The 22,962-nt window shown below is 38.1% G+C and overlaps 1 long non-coding RNA gene across 1 annotated transcript in view; it reads right to left on the minus strand.

Annotated features, from left to right (window-relative positions):
- Positions 1-22,962, minus strand: part of LOC142102423 (uncharacterized) — an 83,179-nt gene that overhangs the window by 10,945 nt on the left and 49,272 nt on the right. Inside the window, exon 2 of the long non-coding RNA XR_012679263.1 lies at positions 1,410-1,498. This is a non-coding gene — a long non-coding RNA (uncharacterized LOC142102423). The remainder of the gene's footprint in view (positions 1-1,409; positions 1,499-22,962) is intronic.

Here is a 22,962-nt window from a genome sequence, read left to right on the forward strand (position 1 = left end):
TTAATATTATTGTAGCCCATACCAATATAGATTTTCTTTTTGCACAAGCCCTCGGGAGAATTTACATGCCAATTACGTGCAAAGGAAGGAATTGACTTATGCCTTCCATGTTAGAGATTAAGGGCTAGATTTACTAAGATGCAGGTTTGAAAAAGTGGGGATGTTGCCTATGGCAACCAATCAGATTCTAGCTTTCATTTATTTAGTACCTTCTACAAAATGACAGCTAGAATCTGATTGGTTGCTATAGGCAACATCCCCACTTTTTCAAACCTGCAGCTTAGTAAATCTATCCCTAAGAATTTTTATTTTAAACCAAGATGTGTGGTCCACCCTTATTTTGTAGCTAGGACATAACATGCCAAACCGGGTCTCTACTTGGTGATGACAACGCTGCAACTCTCTATTCTCAAAACAGAGTGATGATTAAGCAATAACAGTCCTGAAACTTTTCAAACTTGATATAATCAGCTAAAGCCTTGGGAGTGTTGCCTATAGCAACTAATCATATTCTAGCTGTCATTTTGTAGAATGCAATAAATATATGAAAGCTAGAATCTGATTGGTTGCTATAGGCAACATCTCCACTTTTTCAAACCTGCAGTTTAGTAAATATGCCTCTTGAAAGTTGTGAATATTTTGAGGTAAGCTGGATCACTATTTATTTACCATATAATTCAAAACTGTATAACTTCAAGCATTTAAGACAACCTTTAAAAGAAATGTAAGACCCAAATTGGTTTCATGCCAACCTCTTGTAGCTAAAAGATGTTTACTTGAACTTTGTCACATAAATGACTGCTATCAAGCAATCATCTTTTTATTTTTAATAGCATAATAAGTTTCTCTTTGGAGAAGTAATTTAATGTAAGGACCTGTTATCTATGATCACGCCTTTTAATTTATATAGTTGGGGATCGTTTCCAAGTGTCTGCAAATTGTTCTAAGCCAAAAATTAATTATGCTTATATGTCTTTGAAAATTGTCTTAAATATATGTTTAGTCTTTTGCAACAAGGGACATTTTAATAAAACTCAGTGATGTGTGTATAGAAAGTTTAATGGCATTTCTTTCCCAGAATGTGGGTAATAGAAGGTATTCCCATTAATAATGGAGTTACAGCCATTACATAAAAAAAACCCATCTGTAATATTCTTTTCATTTTCAGAAAGAGGAGGATTGATCTTATATCTGTGACCGGGATTGGCAGAAACCAAATGGTCCCCAAATAGTGCAATCTCTTTTAAATATATTCAAAGGAACTTATTTCATAATTGGACAACAAGTCTAATCAGAGACTATGATGTTCCAATATTATGCTTTATGATTTGATGCTATACTTGTACAAAAACTTATTCTTTAATTGTCTTCTTTATGACTTGTAGCTGTGCTTGTCTGTTCAAACTTACTTAAGGCTTTATTAATGACAGGTCCTTCTCCCACAGTGACAGAGCAGCATCTGTCATCCTCTAGCCTCCCTATAGCCTGGTAGGATGGCCTGGATTGAAAAATGAGAAAATAGAAATAAATAATTCAATGGAAACAATTAAAGTGATTTTTTGCATTGTTAACAAGAAACTAGGAACGGATTGCAAAAGACAAAAAAGTTGTATTGTAAAGTAAAAATTATGGAAAATGTAGGTGTTAATAACTAAATATTCATTAAAGCCACTCAAAATCGAATGAATGAGGAGAAGCCTAAGATTGACCTTGCTCAATGACAACCCAATACTACAAATGTCTCGGTGGTAATCATTTATACAATGACTGGATCGCTGATACCAGATACCCCGACAGGAATACACCGAAGGTGTATTCCCCTGCACACTGGTAATACTGACAGCTGGAAACAGTGACCGGAGACCCTGCCGATGAATGAAGAAGTCGGCAGGTAACAAGACATCACTTTCAAGCTGCACATTATGTTTGCTGTTCTTAAGCTACTATTTTAAGGACCCGCTGCCTGTACAATGTTCTTTAGAAAGCTTAATACATTGTACAGGTGGTGCCTCCTTAAAATAGCAGGTTAACAACAGCAAACATAAAATGCAGCTTGAAAGTGACATCATCGTTACCTGCCGGCTTCTTCATTCGTCGCCAGGCTCTCCGGTCACTGTTTCCAGTTGTCAGTATTACTAATGTGCAGGGGAATACACCTTCAGTGTATTCCTCTCGGGGTATCTGGTATCGTCGATCCGATCATCGTAAAAAGGTACCCCATCCTGTCTCGGTGGTAATCATTTATACGATGACCGGATCACCGATACCAGATACCCTGACAGGAATACACTGAAGGATACTAGCTATAAAAAATAAAACTAAAAACAAACAACAACTTAGTTTTATACAGAGGACGTGTTACACAAGTGCCTCTGTATGCAATGAAGTAAAGAAGAGGACTGGAGGCCAGCACTTGAGGGGGACCAATCAATATACTGAAAGGAGCCTGAATGAGCGCATTAAAATGGCTGAAAATATTTTCTGCCCTTGTTGCACTTTTGACATGCTTTTTATATACTTTTGCATTACATAGTTAAGCAGTACTCCATTGAGAAGTATGACCTTCACAAGCGTTAAGATGAGTTTCGGATAAGATGCATGCTCTATACTCCAAATATTGCATTTGAGGACATATTGATGTTTATTGCAAAATTCTTGGAGTAAGAGGCTAGCTATTTATAATAATACACTTGAGATGAGTGTCCTCTTTAGTGTTATTAAAATTTAAACTCCAGAAGTATATGTTTATGACAGTGATCATCAGGGCCGGATTAACCCTAGGGCTAACTGGGCTATAGCCCAGGGGTCTCGGGCATCCAGGGGGCCCTTGAAAGTGCTCAGCAGCAGTATTGATCGGTCGGGGGAGGGGGCGCCCCCGGCACGATCAGTACTGCTGAGCACTTTCACTGCGGTCCTTCCCCGGCGGGCTGTAGTCTCCTTACTGAGGAGATCTCGTGAGTCTCACTCTCACGAGATCTCCTCAGTAAATAGCGTGCAGCGCGCCGGAGAAGGAGGCAAGTGCCGGGGGGGGGCGGCTCGGATCACTGGGGGGGGGGCCTCACGGGGGAATGGAGGCCCCCTTAGCCCAGGGGCCTCCACTCCCTTAATCCGGCCCTGGTGATCATGCATGAACAAAAATGTGTATGGGAGGGGGTATGATTTAAGCAGCTCCCAGCGCCAATTGTAATCTTAATCTGTCACTCTGCATATACACATGGAAACAAGTACATCCTCAAACTCAAATCCACACTTATCCACCACTGGCTCTTTATTGGTCCCATGATAATACAGCACCATTTTTTCAAGAATTAGCATAAATGATGCATATAGATGCATCAGTTATGCTTCAGAGCCTTTCTCTTCCAGCATCTGTGCAGGATTATTCTTGCATCATCAGACCTCTGTCCCTCCTCATGGTAGCCACATTATATTGTAAATTAAGCCAGAGAAATATGGGTTGATGATATAATTTGCTCTTAATTTAAGCTTATTTTAACCCAAAGTGGTTCATTTGCAACTGAAAACTTTTTAGATGTACAGATTTCCAAGGTAAATAAAAAAACAACAATTTAATCTAATTTATTTAATCACATATTTTAAAGATAAACAAAACTTTAAGGTATATGTTCAGATTTCAGTAAGGCAAAACTGCGGAAATTGGAAATTTAAAACTGTAAAAGAAATGAATATGTTAGCAGGAGATTTTACACGTTTTTTTTAAAAAAAAAATAGATGATTAGGAAATCGTATTATGTTATACAACGCATTGCAGTTTTTTCTTCTTTTTATTTTTTGCTTTGTATTTGACACTTCATGCAACGTATATTTTATAGGATGTTGAAATTATTCTCCTGCCAAATTCTTGACAGTCACAACAATTAAAAATAACATGGTAATTTATGCAGACATTTTTCTTACATGGTATTAAAGCTGCTAAGAATAACGTTAAATTTATTCATCATTACGAGATAAGCATATGCTTAAATATTGAACACTAGAAGCTCAACAACAGAATTCAATCTTTTTTGGCAGAGATAGAGTTAAACTTCTTTTATAGAGAAATCATTCCATTCTGACTTATGCTATTGCAATTAGAATTGTGGTGGGAAAAATTACCAGTAGGAGCATCACAGGTGACTGGCAGAAAAGAGGTTAATGTCCCATAACTTGGCAAACAAATGTGATTTTTTTTTTCTTCTGTAGAACACTTTAAAGCAAAATAAGTCACTTGATATCCAAAAGACTACCAGATGGCCATTATAAGAGGAACAGCCAGTTAGTCAACCAAGTGGAACATGTTTTGAGTTTTGAATACATTCCACAATACATGCTGCTTTTTTAATCCTGTAGACAAAATGCAACTCCCTAAAATACAGAAGAAGATGGAGATAATGCATATATACAATATATAATATACTGTATGGTATAATGAATCCTTTACTGTAAAGTCAATGGATATAATAAGTCACACAGAAGCTTTGTGATCATATAAGGAATGAAGCCACATGTAATATCCATAATCATATGAAGTAGCGGTGGGTTATTCCTTGTACTACACAATATTTCCTAATGAATTCTGGGGCTATGACATCAGAATTGACTACTTATAAGCAATGATAGAGGAATGCACTGTTTATACAGATATTATTTGAAGTTTATTATAAGGGTGAATTAAGCCAGAGGGAAATTAAAAGCTGAGGTGATTGTAACTTTATTTGTCCCCCTTTAAGGGGTTAAAGTGAGCAGGCAAAGTGAATCTAGGGTACGCCCACTGCTGTGTCACAGTGGGAGGTTATAAATGCCACATAATAAATTTCCCTGACTGATGGTGTTCTGTCAATAGTCTGCAAGACAAGTTGTCCTCCCTCCTTCCCTCCTTCCCTGTTTTTGGAAGTCCTCTGCAGGTGCAGGTGCCAACACCTGCTCACAACATGTTTTAATAGTATCCCTTGTAGGGTGGTTTTGGTTTGGGTTGCAATACCCTTAGGCTTCATTGTTGTGTGCTATTTTTGCTCATGGTGCAGGACTTTTTTCGCTGGTGGTTTGGGTCCTGCAGATTTGTGTTTTGGCGGAAAACATTGACCAGTCGACTACGCTTGGTGGGTGCACATTTGCTTTATTTATGTTATGACTGAACCCGCCTCCCTTCAAGAGTAGGCTTTGGTTTTGGTACATGCACTGTCCTAGGAGGTGGGATTGTTGGCCCCCTAGGGACGCAAGTTCTCGGGTGCTTGTGATTAGGATAAGATGTACCCAAGTTTAAGGATAAAGGTATGCCTGGGTGAAATGGTTCCCCAAGTGTTGATATTAAGAGGGAAATGACCTCACTTTGATGTCAGGAGCATTGGTCTTAGCAGAACTTCTTATTGTTTTCTCCTCCATTATACAATGATTGAATTTTAAAGTCTTCTTTTTTTTGCCAAGCTCTGTTTGTGTAAACTTTATCATTCAAAGATTGGTAAGAAGGGTGGTAAAGAGGGGAACTGACTGTTATGTGAGATCATCAATTGTTAAGCATGTTATACATAAAAGAGCATGATTTGTTTAGCACAGTATATCTCTATATATACTCCAAAATCAGGAAGATACTGGGCAAAAGGACACTCATGGGAGATTAGCAAGGTGGAAACCGCTGCTAATCAAGAATAATATAAATGTAAATTTTTCACTTGCCAAGAAGCACTTGGATTATCCACAAGCCTTTTGAGAGAATGGTGTATGGACAGATGTGCTAAACAAGAAACATTGTTGATGACTTGGGTCCCATTATGTCCAGTGTAAAGCAAACATGATGTAAATAGGATAGGGTCCAAATGTCAGGCAGCTAACAACAAACATCAAATAAAACCAGATCATTAGAGATAAGTACAAACAGTCTGGAGGAAAGGAGAGAATGGTTAAGAGATGGTTTCCTTAAAATTGGTGACATTGGGAGGTGTGGCCTTGATGGCGAAGATGGCAGACGCAGCATAAGGGAGCTTCGTCCAACGATTCTTACAATCCAGACACATCAGAATCTTATTACACTGCAGTCTCCTAAATCTAGCAGATTCGATCTCCTAATATAAATATCTACTTGCTGATTCCACTAACTTGCACTTGGGAACGGCACCTAAGCTTGGGTGCAGTGTCCGGTGCACATCTCACACTAGAGATACCACGTCACATTGACCCTGCACTATTTCTGCTAGGACTGATTGTTTTTGGATTCCACCTGTAGACTTGGTGCCTGAAATGATATACACACCACAAGTAGACATCCCACAGACACCAACCAGAGATTGCTCGGTCAGTGGCAATATAAAAATGCTGGAGACACAGACTCTGTGGAGCAGCGAAATTGGCCTTCCTAGGCCTCCGAAGCCTAAATTTGTGGAGCCTGCTTGAAAGGACTGGATCATTCTGTCTACCTCCTAGTTGGACATTGCTAAGCACCCACAAGCAGATTTTCACTGGCCTGGAGCAACAACATTTTGCTACCGCAACCCCGGCACCCCTCACCTCTACTTCAAACAGGATGGCAGACACCCTGTCCCACCCAGCATCTCATCTAATTGCAATTCCAGACTCCTCTCCACTCTATCTGGACATTAATTGACAACCATGCTGGAAAATTCACTCACCTGCATTTAGATCCTAACATAAGAGGTCCCTGTGTCTTCATTATTACATAGCTGAAATTAAATAACCTTGACCACCTAGGCGTAAATCTGTGAATAGCACCAGCCTGCTATAGCTCTGTGCATAGTGAGTAAACTCAAACTGCACTAGCGAACACAGTCTCTTGTCAACTGTATCAAGACTGATCCAGGTCTATATATTTGTACATCGGGAGCACCAGCTCATAATTAAACATTTTACATCTGATACTACTAAGACATACAGTAAACTTACTTTACTCTGCTTGCATAGCCCAGTAAATATCCACACAAAATGCACGACTGCCACCTGCAGATCCTATATATATTGTCTAATTGATTGAGTTCAGATTCTTTATAATCAAAGAGAGAAGGTAGCAGATTTCTGAGACTGACATTTACTGCTAATATTTGTTCTTACAACTGCTCACAATTAATACTATACCGAAGGACTGCAAGTATCTAATCTTTGTAATCTTGCCTGAAAGGGTCAGTGAATAATGTAACCTATTTCCGCTCTCAACTATCACTGGATTCAAGCTTCCCCCCTAGAGAAAACAGCTCAGTGGTGAAAGCACTAGTGCTTCTCCCACACCCCTGGGGTGATGGTTGTGAGGTACTAAATAGTTAATTGATGTAGATATATATTTCTTCTCAGGTATGCTGGCACTTGTAGTACTAAAATTGCCTGTATACCAATGGCTGCCAGAGCATGCTAGCCCTGGATGCTCGATGGGACCAGTAGTTCACCAGTAAAAAAAGAACACTGAAATAAACACACACAGACACATCATCTTAAAGTCCTTTAAGAAAAAAAAAATCCTCCCCAACTCTTTGGCACATTTATTGCTCACATAAATCCATGGGGGGGTCCTCTTCTTTTTTTTTTAGCTTTCAACCCATTGGATAAAAAAAAACATGTCTGATCACACTTAAGTGAACATGCTACTACTTTATGATTGCTCACCTCTTCCCTCTGTCCCAACTATCAGTGCAGAAAGTGTAATGTAATGTAATGCAAGTGTAAGATGCGTCCCTATCTGCATGCGTACATAGGAGTATGCGCTTTACGGTATGTATGCGCAGTACAAATTTGTGTATTTTATGCCAAGCAAAAGAGCATAAGCCCATCTCTGCATCAGCCCCATTAATAAGGTATTTCCCAGTGATGTACATTAATGCTTTACATTATTTCCACAATTACCGTTCAACTAGTTGAAAAAGGCAGACCGGCAAATTTTGCTCTGGGAAACAAACACACAGCACTGGCCCGTGTGTACTATTTCTTATGTCACCTTAAAAGGTGACATAAGATATAGTACACAGGGGCTGAATTATCAATAGGCAAAAAACCCTTTTGCTGGAGAAAAAATGTTTTCACCAGCAAAAAGGCTTGATTTTGCTTTGCTCTATATATCAATATGCTTATAGCCACTGTTAACCCCTTTTGGAGAGCCTTTTTATCAAGATTAGTGGTGGTTCTCATGGTTCTGTAAGCACCATCATCAAGTCACGGCAATAGGGTTTCTGAGATCTGTCCCGGGACCCTTGGGACTAGCTGTGGCTGGAACCTAGTGGAAACTGCGAGGCCAGATGAATGTCTTGCTCATAGGGGTTACTCTATTCCTGTATACCGGATGTTAGGAGGAGGAATGATGGACTGGACTCTGTACTGGAATAAACGACTGGAATCTGGACCTAATGGACTGGAGCCTGGTCATGGGAACAGGGAGGATCTGAACCCACGACTAGAGACTCAGTATCCCCAAGAACTCAGATGAATATAGTACCACAACCGGGACTAGGAAAACTCAGAACTCAGGCAGTGAATATACAGAGGTGGCAACCTCCTGAACAGAATAAGTCTGGAACTGGCCTTGGACAACTCAGAAATCAGAACCTGAGCTAGGCCTGGAACTGGAAGTCAGTACCCAGAGACACAAAGATGGCTCCAGAAAGTGTATGACTCAGAACAACAACCTACTACCTCATATAGCCAGTAGGAGAGACAGGAATAGACTGATGAGAGGAGGATCCATACAGAAGGTAACAGCTGGAATCTGTACATGAGCAGATAGAATGAAGGTGGATCCACACAAGGAATAAATAGTAGGTAGAATGAAGCTGGAATTACACAAAGGGTTAATGGTCAAAGTTTGTATCACAGCAAGCAGATTGAAGCTGAATTCACACAATGGGTTAATGGTTGAAGACCATATAACAGCAAACAGGATGAAGCTGAGTTCACACGAAGGGTTAAAGACTGAAATCTGTATACAGAAGTCAGAATGAATCAACAAACAAACAGCAACTGTGGTAAGCTGGAACTAGGAAAGTGCTGCACTGGCAATTAGCTGAGTGTAGAATGAGACTCTTATAGTCTACAGAGGAAGCTAATTGGTGGATGAGATCAAGGGGTAAATGTATTATAGTCCAGTTTTTTCAACTCGCCGGGAATCGACGAGTTGACAGCTAAAATTTAAAGCAGCGCTGGCTTGTAAATGCAAGTTTGCCTTTACAAGCCAGTGCCGCTTTAAATTTTAGCTGTCAAATCGCCAATTCCCGGCGAGTTGAAAAAAAACGGACTTTAATACATTTACCCCCAAGTGTTCAGACTCAGCAGGATGTTTAGCAATTATCTCTCCCAAGATGGCAGCCTTCGGTACAGCAGAATGAAGTCACACTTTGTCCTAGGATTTAGAATACTGCATTCTGACAGGAGGCAGATGTACGGTAATATGATACAGCCAAGTGGCGTAAACAGGACTAAGACCCCATTTCATGACACATCAAATATTGTTACGAGAACAAAAGATTAGAATAAAGTATTTTTTTCTAATGCAGTACTACTTACATCATACTTGCATACTTCCAGTAGGCGACGCCCGGGAGAGGGGCGTGGCTAAAGGGCGGGAGGGTGCAGGACGACTTGAATCGCGTCATTTTGGGATGCGGGAGAAATGCCAGCTCTCCCGGGAGTCCGGGAGACTGACCCAAATTTCGGGAGTTTATTACAGGTGTCACTGTAGCTCTCCAACACCGTGCCACTTCCACTGGAACCACTGTTTTCAAATCTTCTACTACTTGGCTTAAGTCAAGAATCACTCAAGCGGAAGATTTGAAAACTGTGGTTCAAGTGGACAATGTGTCACTGATGAACTACAGAGGCATCTGTATACTCAACAAGTACCAAAAAACATTTTTATCACTAAAAATAAGAATAATATATTAAAATACTGAAGATCCACTTACCTAGATAAAAAATGTAAATGTAATTTCTTTCTTTCTCTTTCTCTGTTTTTTTTATGTTTTCTCCTCTTTTGTCTCTCTCTTCTTTTACTATGTAATGACTATATGGGAGACTCCTGCCTCATTGTTAATAGGAGGCTGCTGTATAGGCCACATTTTTGGATATATTTATAAAAGGGCAAAAGCCCTGAAAAGCAATGTATACTGTACTTTTCAGTATGGCTCTCTTTGTGAATATGCTTTTAAATTATAGGATTTGTTTGTGTCTATGACAGGGTAGTGTAGGACAGGGTAGTATAACACAGAGTAGTGTAGGACATGGCAGTAAATGACAGAGTAGTATCAGTGGATGTAGAACAGATTGGCAAACATTTGTCAAGGAATTATTTTACATTGTTATTCTCTCTCTTTCTTTTCTATTTGACTTATAAGCAGGGATATTCCGATAGGGCTAATTTCCAGTAATGTTGTTATTTAGCTAGAAAGACAAGTCATGTATTTAGTTCATGATCTTATCATATGGGTTCACACCTCTCGGCAGCTTAACTACTGACCTGCCCTCCTGTCTACACAATTGGAAGCTCAGTTTTATTCCTCAATGATTTTCTTTATGAAGCCCATTATGGGAGCCCTGTAAGATCACTACTGAATGACACAACTGCTCATAGGCGACCAGCGGCCACATCAAGTTCCACTATTGGAAGCTGAAGAAAGTCAGACGCAGGTACAAAATAAACTGTGCAGTGCAGCTCCTGCCTGGGTCAATAAGGGGGGTGCCCAGGACACCCATGGACCTTCCCTTGGCCCTATGTGGAGGTGACAGGCTTTATTTTGGGAGCACAAGATAAAGTAACTTATAATGGTGAACTACAAAATGAAAACTGACAAATTGATAATGTGGATACTAAAATGTACACAAAATATTTACTAATCGTTGTATGCTGCTACAAATCTACTTTGATCTAAAATTATTTGTTATATACTTTAACCCAACAGATAAGATAGTTACAGTAAACTTACTGAGATTAAATGCCACTGATTACTCCTCTTCACCACTTAACACAGATCTATCATTTGTTTAGTAAGATATATCTTTGATAATAGCCAAAAAGGAGCATCTACTGATAGCTGATAAAACCACTGTGTAGAAAATTAACAGTTCAGTTTAAATAAGTTCATCAATAAACGTGTTTCTTGTTTCACAATGAAGTTTAGTTTTATCTTTATTATTTTCTTAGAAACTGTTTCACACCCAGAGAAGCATTTTCATATGTAAAACACATCATTTTAAGGCCATGGGACACTAAAAATTATCGAGGGAATGCAATGTTTACTCTAAATGAATGCTTGTAATCATGACTACTTGAAAAGTTCATTTTAAATATTTTGTTTACCATATTTGAAAAGCAATCTAGCTTTCAAGCACCCATTAAAGAAATTCCAGAGAGAAAGCTTAAGAAGAACAAAATGACTTTGAACCTGAAGTAATGATGGATATAATGAAATCATTCTCTTTTGTTTATTTAAATGATCATAATGGAATGTTTTAATCATGTAGTTTCACACAGTTGATACTTTTTCATAGTATAAATCAAAACAAGTCTTAAATTGGGTTTAAAGAACATAGATCAAAAGTAATCTATAAAGCTAAAATATGCAACAATTTATACATATATCCCATTGTCATTTGAAGGAGATGTTGTTCTCTTGTTGTAAATTCCAATTGGCTCACTGTTGGTTAGATGCTGCCCTCTACAGCACAAAAAGACCCTCCCCTAACCTCTCCTGATTGATTATGATTAGTATTTATGGTATGGTATGGTTTGATAGGTACAACCCGCATAATTCATTGGTTAACAAAGAGTAAACCCAGAACATTCTTTTAGATCTACTGATTCATTATTCTATCCCCATTATGTGTTTTTTAAATCAACAAAATAAAGTAAACTTGTAAGATTACCAAACTATTGAAACTAAACTGTTTTATGACAAATAGTCTGACTTACTGATTTTCTATTATCTATAACCTATCATGTCCTGCTCTACATTACACATGTGAGCTATCTCCATTCTAATGGTTTTATTCTATATGAAGCTTCTAACAAAACTCATTTAAAAAATTGTTTGGGATTTGAACTACCATTATTGGCAACTATCCAAACCAAATGACTTAGCTCTGATAGCTGGTACAGGACACACATTCACTTAAAGTCTGAGCCATTATAAAACATACAGTGGAAGACTACGCACCCTTATTGAATTGGCAGATGTTTGTGATACAAAGTCTGAAATCAAGATACATCATGTTAGACCTTTTTCCTTCGTTAATGCATTCCTGCAACCAACAAAATTCAAGTGAAAAACCAACAGACATTTTTGGAAAAGGAAAAGAAGTGAAAATAAAAACACTACAATACCCAAGTTGCATAAGTGTGCACAACCCTAAGCTAATACTTTGTGGAAGCACCTTTTGCTTTTATTTTGAATAAGTCAACTTTGCACACCTGAACTTTGTAATGCTCTCCAATTGTTCCCTGCAAAAAAAGTTCAAGGTCCTTTAAACTGTAGGGGGATCTCCTGTGCACCGGAGGTCTTTAGGTAATTCCACTGGTTTTCAATGAGCTCTGACTGGGCCATTACAAGACTTTGATCTTCCTTTTCTGAAGCCATTCCTTGGATGACTGGAAGTGAATTTTGGGTCGTTATCATGATGGAAGGTGAAATTCCGCTACATCTTCAGTTTACTGACAGAAACCAGCAGGCTATCTTGATATTTTAAGCTATTTATTATGGCCTCTATCCAGCTAAAGAGAAGCAGCACCAAATAATGATTCTGCCACCATCATGTTTTGTCATAATTATTGAGTTGAGTGATGAGCTGTGTTGTCTTTGTGCCAAACAGACCTTTTAGAATTACGGCCAAAAAAGCTTAAGACATTTTCTCACATAGCTGGGGTGATTGAATGTTTTTTGTTTTCTTTACAAAATGTAGACAGGCTTGGCTGTCCTTTTCTGAGAAATAGCTTCCATCTTGCCACCTTATCCCATAGCCCAGATATGTGACAATGTTGCCAAATGCAGGGAGTGACCAGTTCCAACCACAGGCCTCCTGGTAGCCATTATGAGTTTTCTCTTTTTTCTGTAATCAACTTTGGAGGGACTTTTTAATCTTGGCAATGTCCATGTTGTGTCCCATTTTTCTCACTAGCTGATGACAGTCTTCACAGTGTTCAATGGTAACTGGTACATCTGCCATTGAAATTCTTTTATTATCTCCTAATTGATACCATTCAACAATTAACACATGAACAACAAATTAAACATCCTGTAAGTGTTTTGAAAGCTCCTTCTGAACCATCTCAGTTGGATTAAACCAGAGAGGGGCTGGCAAATTTTAGCCCAGGGGGCGAGACACGGCTCAGCAACCTATTAGATAAATTTAAAAGGGGAAAAAAAATTGCAGCAGGCACAGTGACTCAGCCCAAGGTAGTCCACTATGGGACCGGCCAAGGGTGCAGGTGCCCCCCTGCCCCCAGCCTGTCCCTGGATGCAACTAAGAAAACTGCAAGGAAATTGTACAAAAACAGCTAATCTTTATTTAGGTTACTCACTGCATAGTGCACTTTGTGCTATTCTTCAATTCAACAAGGGACATTAAGTAAATCATGTTAATTTTTTTTACACAGATTAAAAAATTATACATGCACATAAACAATAGAAACAGTTGTTAGTCGCTTAAGTTAAGAGACTGTGTACAGTGTTTGATTGCTGAAGAGTAGCTTAGCTGTGCCCAATTGGATTCCAAGTCCTGGGACCTGAAGTTAAGTTCAGACTTTAGTTAGAATTTCAAGTTTTAGAGAGACGTCAAGTCGGGTCTATTTTTACTGTTTGACACAGTTTTATGTCCATAAGTTATGCTTAAAAATTCAGACACAAAGGAAGAAATTTAACTGTGCGTAAAGTCATTTTGGAGCCTTTCATGATGTACACCTGCATGCACTCATGATATTACAGTAAGTAAAGCATCACTGATTTTTCTTGCACTTCTGTGTGGTGCAATCAAAAAATAGTGATGTTTTAATACTGTAACATCCTACAGAACTTATTATTATTATTTTTCTGCAGTAAATAAAAAAAAAAAGAATTATCAGCTGGAGGAGTCATTATGCAAACAGCCAATCAGAAGAGGGTACATAGTGGTGCGGGTGTCATCATCAGTAGCACTTATCTTTACACCAAGCCTCCGGTATACACAAATGACATGCCTCTGAATAAGCATATTTGGAGGTCACATTTCCAGGAGGAAGTGTATATGCCCTTACTATGCATTACTTAAGCTTATAGGGCCTCAAGTTTAATATATGCACAATTCTAATATAGATGCATTTAGTTATTCATGCTGAGCCCAGACTTGCTTATTTATGCCCTTTTTGTCTAAGCTTAATTTATCTATCTATCCCTTCGAGGGTCACATGAGGCACGGATATCACTTTACATTCAACCACTTAACTGATCAAGTGAAAGATTCGTAGGATACAGATACCATCTCCATAACCATTTTATAGTTTCCTGCCACTATTTGGATTTAAAGTTTTATCTATCAAGTTACACCTGCTGCTGTTGACATTTCCTATTGTTCTGGCACGCATCGGAAGGACGACTCCGGAGAGAATATACATTTTTTCATCTAGAATTTCTGATACACATTGCAGCGATTGTCTGAATTGGAGCCATATACCACAAGAACACCGTCTTTAATTACGGTATCTATATGCATTTGACATTTTGCTAAATACCTGGATATACAGGTATATACAGAGTCCATTCTGATGGTCATCTGACACGCAGCTGGGGGGAGAATATTTTCCCGCATTTGTCCTATCCATGAGTTAAATTACATTGTGGCTATAACTGTATCCCATTATTGAATTCAAACTGAGCTGAATGATCGGAGGGACTGTTTCAAGTTCTAATTTTATTGCTGATATTATCTATATCTATAGGAGAACGATTGGATTTTTCAAGTTTCTCGTATATAAAAAGACTGCCTCTTTCAGCACATTATGCAGTCACAAGATTAACTGTTTAATATACAGATTTACCATAATCATTGTGCGCAATACTCAGTTCCTTCATGCTCTTTGATTTTGTGATATTTATTCAGTGCATTGAACATTAATGATATGTCCATATCATCATTGTTATTTTTATAGGTTTATTTTTAGATTTTAGATTTTATCGTTGATTGAATAAATTTATTGAATTATCTAACTTCACGGATTCATCATTTGGTGGTCAGTGTTTTCAGTTTCCAGAGCTGTTTATTGTTTTGTTTTTTTGGTACCCTGTAATATGGGTCTAAATTCAGGCCGTGGCGCTTACTACTCATTTAATGGCTGCTGATACTTGACTGTAGCAGTTCAGAGACTAAGGTCAATTAACCTACTAGTATGTTTCTGGAGTATGTTGGAAACTGGAGCACCCGGAGGAAACCAACACAAACACGGGGAGAACATACAAACTCCACACAGATACATGGTTGGGAATCGAACTCATGACCATAGTGCTGTGAAGTAGAAGTGCTAACCACAAAGCCACCGTACTGCCCACTTCCTCGAAGTAGCTCCGGAACTCAGAGGGAGAGCGAGTGAGAGTCCAGTAATGCTACAGAGAGCTAGGAGTGTTTAGTCTGCTAACCTCTCCTGTGTGGGAAACAAACAGGAACTTTAGTATTCAAACAGTCAGACCAATTTTACTCTTCCTGCAATGATGACATGGAGTCTAAACAGGGGCGGGCTGGGCCGGGGGGCAGGGGGGCATCGGTCCCCCGGGCCACTCAGTTTAACCACTGTTTATGATGCATACATACTTGATTATTAATGTACAAAATGAAAAATAAATAAAAACATACCGCCACTCTAGGTCCAGGCCTATGTGACCATTCAAATGTTTACCTGCCATTCATGGCTTTTGACAAAACACATTCTTATTGCAGCATAGAATACTTACTAAGGTAAATATAATGAGGCAAAAAAATGAGTACGTTTTCTCCTGGACAATACCATGTTACAGTTCGAGGGGTGCAAATTAGTTTATTATTTTGCATATAAGGAAAATACTGGCTGTTTTTTCATGTAGGACACAAATACTTGATAGCTTTCTTTTTACACTGACATTTTAAGGTTGATCTAGGACAGGCCCTATCCCAATTATAAATCTGTCCCCACATTTTAATTTATCTTTCTTTCCAATGCAACATGGTTTTGCCAATGTGAAAAGTTACTAATTGTTTTGCTTTACTTTCTTTAATGAATCAGGCCTAATAAGTGATAAAAATGTACATATTTATTATGTATAATAAGGCAAAAGAAATATATACATCAGATGCATATGTCCCTTTAACTGCCCCAATTTAGCATCACATATCCACATAGAAACCTCAGCTCAGTCCACAGTGACAAGCACAGTTTACTGTCTGAAACTATGCAATCACCATGAGACTTGAGACACAAGTCCCAAACCTTGAAACTCCACTGTACCTTGAGAGAAGTCATGTATGGACTATAGAAGAAACATTTCCTGTTTCACAGTACATAGTTTCAGTGGAAGTGACAGCACAATCTTACTTCTGAAATAGAAATTTAAGAAATGCAATGGCTTTTTCACATTTCATCAATTTATTGCTGATTTAAAGGATATCACACAACATTACCAGGGATAGAGTATGTAGGCTACACATATTTCAAACAGCTGCAAAACCAGTACAGGTGATGCGCAAGTCCCATGGGCACTACATACAGATGGCCATAGAGTAAAGAGCAGATGGTGGTACTGGTATTGTGAAGTTAACATTATATTTAGGTGCAAAATGTACATTAAAGCATAGCAACCAGACCCTTGCTTTCATTTTAGAGCTTACACTAGACAAATAAATGCTAATCATTGAATGGCTGCTGTGTTTCAATGCAAATGTTGCACCTAAGTGAAATATTAGTAAATCAGACCTAATGCTATTTAATGTTTATGTTCAATTTCTAAATTAGGATTAGAATTACATTAAATAAAACACTTGGCATTAAGCCATCTTCATCTCCCTCCGGAGCTGTATGTTCTCTGTCAAAATATGATATGATTCCAATATGGCAAATTGCCTCTCTACCCTTTGGGTCAATTCAAATATAACACTGTGAACATCTGGTCACCTTGCATTATTTATGATACTCTAGTAACACATGAACAAGAAGTATACACAAAGATATTACTGGATCCTAATTCCAGACTGTCTTTACAAGCTGCACCACTGTAACCAATAAAAGAGTGTAAACAAATAACACCTGTCATTATTGAATGACTATTTTTCTATACATATTCAGACATAGGTCATCACTAAAACATAACAAAGGTCATGTGTCTACATATCATTGTACCAGCCTATGCCCCCACACTCCATGTAGTGTGTACATAATCTACCATGCATGTGCCACAGACATGTCACCATATGGACAACAGAATATACATATAAATAATGCAACTCTTCGTCATAACAACTGAACAGAAGGGGAATATTAAAAATTGGTTCTAGCTATAAATATACACCATGCTCAAGTTGTATAACACTGTCATTAAAAACACATCTAGCAGGATAACCAGAGTGTTAAAGCAAGGATCTCTCAGCTGCAATACCACAGTTACAGTTTTCTGTGCAAGGGAGATAACAATGTAGGAGACCACTTCTGTATTTGGTGTGCGTGTTTTGGGAATTATTTTAAATGGAGGTCATAGTACATGCTCTAGTTACCAGGGTGCATTTCTTCTTCAGTGGCCCCTAACCTTTGTAGCACTGTAATACATTTGCTGACATCGATTCCCCATGATCCCTTTTTTCGTAGCACGTCAACATTAAAATATTGCAATAAATAAAACCGATATCAAAAGTAAATATCACTGTTTGAAAACCAAAGCAAATTACAGCATATCCCTTTACAATTAACACATATTTACTAGCATTAAGTCCTACTGCCAGTAAATATGTGTGTTTTGCCTGTCACATTGGCTCAATAACGTATCACCATATCGATGGGAGAGCTTATTTAGCAAGTATCATGGTAGTCAAACTTCTTTTTGTATTACACAAACAGTACATAGCGTCCTTTACAAAAATTTGGTTTGTCATTGGACATCTTCCTCTTCCTCACCATTTGCATTACCATGTAACACCTAGCTATTGACTACTTAAATGACAACAGAAGTATATTCTTCTTCATAATAGCAGCTTAAAGATTTGCTGAAGAATTCTACTTGCTATCCTCTTTCTTCAAAACACAGTGCTTCAGGGAAAGCATAAAGTTCTTTGGCATTTGCTCCCCCATTTTTGCAGATGACCTTCACCTAAACTGGTCTTCTATTGCTTTCCAACAATATTTAACCTTAGTTAACAATAATTTCCCACCCTTCCTCTAAAGTTAAGTCATCCACCAATTTTTCACTCCCGAAAATAACTTTCGGAGTTTGCATAGGGACAGCTTAAGTGTAAGCATTATTAATCCCTTGATAATCTTCCTGGCAGGTATGTGGCTAGTCCATAGGGCAGTATGACTAGTGTTACAATCCTTGCTTTTACTACTACACGGTAAAATATTATGGCAATATAGAAGTAAAATAATAGCAATCCACAAAATGTAGGCATTGTGGTTACCTGGTTTTTGTGATTGTTACGGCACTGCCTTGCATTGAGGTTGTGTAAAATGGCTCTGGATTGTTTGATTCAATTAACTGAAGAGCTACAGAAGAGCAGAGTGTAATTTTTACTTGTAGATGTGTTTAACTAGTGTCCTCACATTTTTTATTATAATTCTTTACAGTGTGTTTTTCTGGGGGAAAGTACAGTAACTCTCCTTTCTGTGAGCACACCTACACTTTGCTATCTCTCTTCCTGCCTTTCTCTTCTCTCCGTGGGTCCATTCTAACTCTCCACTGGCCCACCACACATTTCATCCTCCTCTCTGGGCCCCGTCCACCCCTGTCAGAAATGCAGGAAAAATTGAAATAAAATAAAACTGACAGTCTTCTTCACTCAATGTAAGTGAACTATATTTATCAGGATTTTTTCCTTTACAGTACAGGAGCAGAGACATAACATATTATTTGTTAGCTTTCAAAGCAAGGTCAACTAGCTCTGAACAATTTAGAACACAGAGACACACAGCTGTTCAAAGAAATTACAAAAACACACAACCAAATTACCTCCTAACATTGGACATATTTTCTTTTCATTTATCTCTGTTCGTTTTCATAACAAGTTAAGGTTATTAACAGCTATATATATATATATATATATATATATATATATATATATAGAGAGAGAGAGAGAGAGAGAGAGAGAGAGAGAGAGTATACATGTTATATATTTTGTAGTTAACATCATTATTATGACAAATCACAAATATTTTTTTTAGTCTTAGAATATAAAATACTCAGTAATTTACATAAAAATCAATAAGGGAAGGAAGGGGGTATGACGACAGACAAAAGGAGGGAACATTAGGAGAGGTAGGGAAAGGATAGAGGTAATCTTATTGTAATTGTATACTGAGGGTACTTACAGAGAAGAAGAATAACGACCATAGCATATATTAAATATAATATTATTATTATTATATAACAGAACAGTTAGATTTCAATTCTAATGAAAACACAGGTGTACCAGTTCGCTGGTTGAGAAATGTTGTAAGTCTTCCGAGCAGAGGAAATAGAAGAGGCAGCAGTGAAGTGCACTGCCATTTGCACAGATGTGTAGACTTCCCACTGAAGTTAGTGCAATTCTCCTCTGCACAGCGTAGAGTTTCATGCATGACTCTCTCTTCAATAAATGATTAGTGTTGACATAGATAAACTAAGAAGGGGGCAAATGTTTTATTTAAAAGTGTACAATTGGGGATACACGGTGGCTAAGTGGTTAGCACTTCTGCCTCACAGCACTGGGGTCATGAGTTCAATTTCCTGACAATGGCCTTATCTGTGTGGAGTTTGCATGTTCTCCCTGTGTTTGCATGGGTTTCCTCCGGGTGCTCCAGTTTCCTCCCACACTCCAAAAACATACTCGTAGGTTAACTGGCTGCTATCAAAATTGACCCTAGTTTCTCTCTCTGTCTGTGTTGTGTGTATGTTAGGGAATTTAGACTGTAAGCTCCAATGGGGCAGAGACTGATGTGAATGAGTTCTCTGTACTGCAGAATCAGTGGCGCTGTATAAATAAATGGGGATGTTGATGATGATATTGTTGACCATGTAAGTAGAGAAGTGTAACAAAATGGTGATGTACTATTATTCTGGCATGTTTCAACAGAAACAAAGCACTGATTCCTTATCACCTGCGTGTTCAAGTGTGACCAGCTTTGAAGTGGATAGAAAAAAACTATATCCAATCAGATCATCAGAATGTTCATAGCAGTACAAGGTGTTTCAGGAGGTTATTGTGTTGATCTTGTGGTAGGCAGAGAATGGTGCTAAGAAGAAAGAGAGAATTAGACAGTGGAAGAACAACAGCACAAAGATTGGAATATGTACTGAATGTAATGAAAGTCCAAAACATATTCGCATTACAATTATCTGCAGTATAGATTTTGATTCTACCTTACAGTTTAAAATTGTTGGCTTGCACCTTTTGCCAAGATAATGTTTCAGTTTAAAAATGTATCAGTTTAAGATCAATCATGTGCGCACCATGTTGAACATAGTCAAATGTGGAAGAATTTGTTGGACTTTCTTGAATTTTTTTAATTGATTAAAAATTTGAGGAATTACAGCAAATTTTCTAATTTTTGTATTGATTGTTTAAACTGGTTTGAGAATAGATTCATGAGTAGTTCAAGCATCTAGAGATGTGAATCTGATGTCAAACTAGTGTTTCTGGAAGAATGTGGAGTTATTTTCCTAAATATAAAACAAATTTCACACGTAAAAGTTGTTAGTTATGTACGTAAGCAAATGTCTACCTGCTGCACAGTTAATGTTGAGGTAACTAGCTATTTGTGTTAACAAACTGAAACATATAATTGGTGAGCAAACCGGCAGTGAAGGTGTTATCATTCTTTTTTGAATGCATTAGGCAACCATATAATGAGCTCATCTTATGAGTCCCATGTAGGCGACACAGGCTCAGAGCTGTTTCTTCAGAAGTCTTGTTTGTTTGGGAAAGCAGGCAATGCCTTAGTATATTGTAAGCTGGCCAATTATTTTTCCATATACTGTTTTCATGTTGATGTCAAGCCAAATGTTTTACTTTAATAAACATAATTGACTGATCTTTTCTGCTTTATATTTTCCAACATGTTGTGGGCTTTGTGTTTTACATTTTCTATGCTTATGAAGTCCACTTTTCTTTAATCGAAGCAGTGACATAACTGCACACTTTCACTGACACAATGTAAATCTGTAATGGTGCCCTTTTAGCTTCTGTAGTAGATGAGAACATCACAGGGCAGCATATGGGATCCCAAAACAGTATATAATGCAAAAGATATAAAAGCATAACACAACTATATGTATAATAGCACTGACAAAAGCCCCCATTGAATCAATTTTGACAGTTTTCAATAACAGCTAAATAAACCAAAGTTTATTAAATAAGTTAGGATTTTTTCAATTAGAATGCTGAGATACCACATTTTCACCCATATAGCGTCAGCAGATAAAGACATAAAACACAAAAACACATGTTTTGTGCAGTTTATTACATGGTCATTGTTGTCAAGGTGCAGTCTTGTCCAACTACTTTTGCACAATAAAATTACTCATACTGTGTCACGACCAATACCAGATATTGGGGATCTCTGTTATCAGCCAGAATTATCGTTAGCTGGATGGAGGCATAGAGTCTAAGGAACCCCCAGGTCTTCACCAAGAACCGCTGCAGCTTTGTATGAGCTTCGCTGCCAGTAGCCTGCAGGTCATGGCCCTTTGAACTTCCTTCTGGCATGATGGAGTGAGTTGAGTATACAAGAGCATAAGGCAGGGTCAACAATCTTGTGTCTGGTACAAAGACGAACTAGCAAAGGGCCAAATCAGAATACAAAAAAAAGCATGGTCAAAATACAGTCTGATATCAAACTCAGGAATCGCAAAATGGTAGTCAGGTAGGAAATATTGGGAGTATTGAGCCAGAAGCTATGGTTGGAAAACCTGTTGCTCTAGCACTGAACTGAGTGTTCAGAGCCTGTTTAAATAGAGAGGAAAATTTGAATGTCCTGCAAATAGTCTTACAATCACAGAAATGCAAGTATTATCCGTCGAAAGTGCTGTGCACCTGCTGTACATTGAGTGATGTGAGTTAAGAAAGAGAACCTGTCACTGAAGAATTGAAAACAGCACCCAAACGGCGCTGATTGGTGGGACCCAAAGGTAAGTTTATCACATACTTAAGGACGGATGATTTTAACCCACTTGATTGCAGTTGAAATGTAGTACAAATATTTGGCAGATGTAAAATATCAAGAACTAGCAAACAAAGAGACCTTGCACTCTGGACAAACGCAAAGACACCACAATCTACCCTAGACATTCATTCACCTCAAACAACTCAATTCCTCTTAAAAATTACTTCTGCTCTTTTCCAACACTGATCTTTATTGAGCTTCATCACGGCCCTGCCATACAATTCTGCATCATGATGCTGTAGAGGGGGGGAGTGCCAGGATCACGGGATTCACAGCAAAGCATATCACCAAAGCTCCGTCCTACCCAATTCCCAAAATTCATCAGAATCCCAGACAATCCAGGAGGGTAGGTGAGTATGCCCTATAGTAACTCACAATCTATTTGAGAATAATACATTTTTCTAGCATTTTCCATTGAACAAATTGCCCATAACTTCACATGCCTTCTCTCCCTTTATATTATTTAGTATGTGAAAAAATTTGAAGACACATCATTCCTGTACTTGCCGTTACTAACGCCCAAACAATACTGCTTGATATCTCAAATGGTATATATGACATTAAAAATATATATTTTTCTTCCACTTGTCATTCGCACAAATGGCTATCTACATGTACAAATACCCAGGGGAAACAATATA

This window comes from Mixophyes fleayi, chromosome 9 (genome assembly GCF_038048845.1).
Source record: "Mixophyes fleayi isolate aMixFle1 chromosome 9, aMixFle1.hap1, whole genome shotgun sequence".
NCBI classification, from domain to species: domain Eukaryota; kingdom Metazoa; phylum Chordata; class Amphibia; order Anura; family Limnodynastidae; genus Mixophyes; species Mixophyes fleayi.